Raw genomic sequence first — 3,707 nt, forward strand, 5'->3', positions numbered from 1 at the left:
GGAATCCTCACACATACACTCCAAGAATAGGTATGTTAGAAGACTCTGCCCTTAAAATTTGGGACTGAGCTTTTATAGTAATAAAGTGATTGACTGTCAGTCAGATGTCTCCAGGCCAGCTGTTTCAGCTCAGCAGGTTTGGATAAGTTATTAGAAGTATCATTTGTTTGTTCCTTTACCAGTTTTACCCTGTCTTCATCTCACTCTCAGGATGTTTAACTTTGGGGGTTAATGAGTCAGACTAGTTTCAGCATCATTTCAACACCTAAAGCAGCATGATGCCCCTTCTCCATTTACCACTGATTGCTTTGCAAATAGGGCACTTATGAAGTTGTTTTACCCCACTCAAAGGCAGAGCATCCTGCTACAGAGGCTCAGAGGTGAATGGTCTGTTCTGCCATGCCTGCAGTGAGAGAACTAGAGGGAACGACCATAAGCTGAGACAGGGGAGATTCAGATTAGATGTTAGGAAAAATGTTTTCACTGTTAGGTGGTCAGGCACTGGAATAGGTTGCCCAGGGAGGTGATAGATCACCATCCCTGGAAGTGTTTAAGAAGCATCTAGATCTGATGCTGGAAGATATGGTTTGGGGATTTTCATATAGAGTGGCAGGTTAATGGTTGGACTTGGTGATCTTAGAGGTCTCCTCTAAGCTTGATGGTTCTATGATTCTATGGTTCTATTGTTTACAGGAAAACCTTTAGCTATATCAAAACAAAACAAAGTAACACAAAAGACACTCAACCTACCTCCCCCCTATGTTCATGAACTTGGCACTGAGACAAGGCTGAGATCTGAAAACTGAACAGGAGCTGTGTTAGTTTTTGTATTATTATTATTTTTTGGAGTCAGTTTTGATAAAATGTTTTGGTTATTCCTGAATGTAAAAAGGAACTTTTTCTTCCCAAACTTCTAATAAAACTGTCAGAGCTTGGAAAGAAAAAATATGGATGACATGGTTTCATCATCTTAAAACTGGTCTTGTGTCAAGGAGAAAAGCCACACCAGAAATTCTCTGCCACTTCCAAGTGATGGGAGGTGTGAGTCCTCCTGCCATAGTTTGGAAGAACCAAGCATGGAACGATAACTGATAATTTTGGGTGTTTCCATGGTGTGAATCTCCCATACCCACCTTCATCTGAACTTTGTTGGTTTCAGCAGCTTTTAACTTTTTGTGATTATTGCTTTAGTATCCCATCCTCCAGGATTTCTGTATGGATGTAGCATTTTCTGCAGCATCTCTGCCCAGAGCGGGATGATGTTCCAAGCCCACAGGCAACACGTGCACACTCAACGCTAGAGAAATCCTGGATGTGGCCCTTTATTGAGCTATTTTGCCAGGGCTTGATGTATGTGAGGGTTGAGGCAGGTGGTGGGAAGCCTCACAGCCTCTTGTGCTGGCTGGTATGTTGGGAAGCAACTGGGATGATGCTTTTATGGAGGACAAAAGATACACTGGTCAAGTCAGGTCATCCCCTCAGGAAAATTCCTGAGGGTATAAAAAATATGGGAAAAAATTAATTTTCCAGTGGGAATGGGATATTGAATAATGTTGTGCTTGGGCATCACCGGTGATGAACCATCTGCATCAAATTTCTGAACAATGTTACCCCAAAACTTTGGGGCATCAAGTTATTGCCTTGATTTCTCCCCTCTGTGCAGAACTGTGCTCTGCTGCAGATGGCTGTTCTCTGTAGACCCAACTATGAGTGATCAATACAACTAATTCCCTAAAATCCTGAGGGCAGACTTGCTTTATTTTCAGCTACCTTCAGGGGGGAGACTGCTGGAGCTGTGAGGCAGGCAAGCCATGGGAAATCCTAATACCTTAGTGAGAGCAGCAAATGGATGGATGCTTGTTGGGGTCCTTACAAGGGACAGACTACAGCACACCATTATGATGCTCTGATAGCCAACTTTATTTAGGGCACCTAACAGTATTTATAGTAAAATGTCTCCCGTACATGCAGCTACGCGCTGATCATATAACTTTGGATTAGTTGCTCAACATGTCAATGCGTACAATTCTTACTTATGATAGGCTACAAGTTTAAGCTGCATCCCGCTCTCACATCCTGGGAAACTGATAACAAGAGCTACACAGTGTTTATGAGAATCTAAACAACAGCACTATTCTCAGCTTGTTAGCAAGACGACTTATCTATAAGGCAGTAAAACTAAAACCAAACCTAAAAACCCTGGCAGCAGGGGAGAACAAGACCATTATAAAGTGTTGGATTGAAGAACACAGGAATGCATGAAGATAGAAACAAGGTCAGCGCGACCTATTTTGTGTGTCTTGTTTTTAATTGCTTAAGCATTCCTTTAACTGTTGCTCAGGTTAAAGCTCCTCTGCTTGCCAGGTTCCAACAGATGCTTAATAACAAAATAATAGTGTGGATGTTTATAGCATTAAACATTATCATTGTTTGCTGGAATATGGGAATGCTCCCAGTTTGCTGGGAGGTTTCCAGGCATTTAGAAAGGGATGTGTTTGCTCCAAGGAGCTCATAAAAAACTATGCTTTTGACTTAAACAAGAATCCCAAAGCATTTCAAAGCCATTTGTGGGCTGTCACACATGAGGATGTGTTGAGGGTGATGTGGCTGCAAATTTCCTGGGATCTGGGTTTTTTATGTGAATTTGCAGGAGGTGGAGATGGGAGTTGAATGGTGGGTGCCTGCCATGACCCCAGGTTGCATGGGATGAACCCAGTGGGGTGTTTTGAGGCAAAAATCCATCTACTTGCTTCATTTGCCCAGAGCCATGATCATTGCCACCAAAAAGAAACCCTCTGGGGAAAAAAAAATGTCCATCACTGTAGGAAGCATCTCTGCATCATTTTTCCCCCCCTCTCCTGCCTCTGCCACCTGACGGATGCCACTGGCCTTTCCCTCCCCTTTTCTCAGTGGATGCCAGAATCAGGGAGGCAGGTGGGAGCGGGGGGGCTCCACCAGAGTCCCAACAACCATGAAAAGCAGCTTTGGTGGTGTCTGGCAGGGAGGCCTGAGCATGACTTTTTGACTAGACATCCAGTCAATAGCCAAAGCCCGCAAACGGAAGAGGCTCTGGCATATTTATACTGTGATGGTATTGTCTCCTTAAAAAAAATATATCTCGGATTACCTAAGACTTGTCCTTGAGGTCTGGTCACCCCATGTCATTGAAAAACCTAGTGGGATTCATTCATGAACTTCCAGCCCTCCATAAAGGTCTGTTCATTCATTGTCGAGGCAGCTCGTTTTTTTGTTTTGGTTTGGTTTTTAATGCTCTAGCAATTAAATAACTGTAAGTAGCAATGAACTACTTGTTAAGTGGTCTTCACTAATGCAAGCACAAATATCAGGTGAAAAAGGCACTTTTTTTCCCCCCGACACCTCCTGAAAGGGATGGTTTTATGTCCAAATAAATAAAACCCTATAGGATTTTCAGTGTTCAATGCCTATTGCTATAAAATTCCCTCAACTGCTGTAAAACAAAACCCAAGAAGCTCTGAGCATTGCTGGCAGGCATTTGGTGGGAGGGGGGCAATGGGTGGTTGAGATGGGAATGGATGCAGGAGCATCCTCCTCTTGTACCCAGGAGCATCCTCCCACCATGGATTGAGAAGCATCCCCCAAATTCCTCTGTCTCCCAGATGGATGGTGAAAACACCATCCTAGGGGTGTTTCTTGCCCTACTGGCTGCACCCTGGGGGGGCATCCCA

Source organism: Acanthisitta chloris, unplaced genomic scaffold (assembly GCF_000695815.1).
Source record: "Acanthisitta chloris isolate BGI_N310 unplaced genomic scaffold, ASM69581v1 scaffold21257, whole genome shotgun sequence".
Lineage (NCBI taxonomy): Eukaryota > Metazoa > Chordata > Aves > Passeriformes > Acanthisittidae > Acanthisitta > Acanthisitta chloris.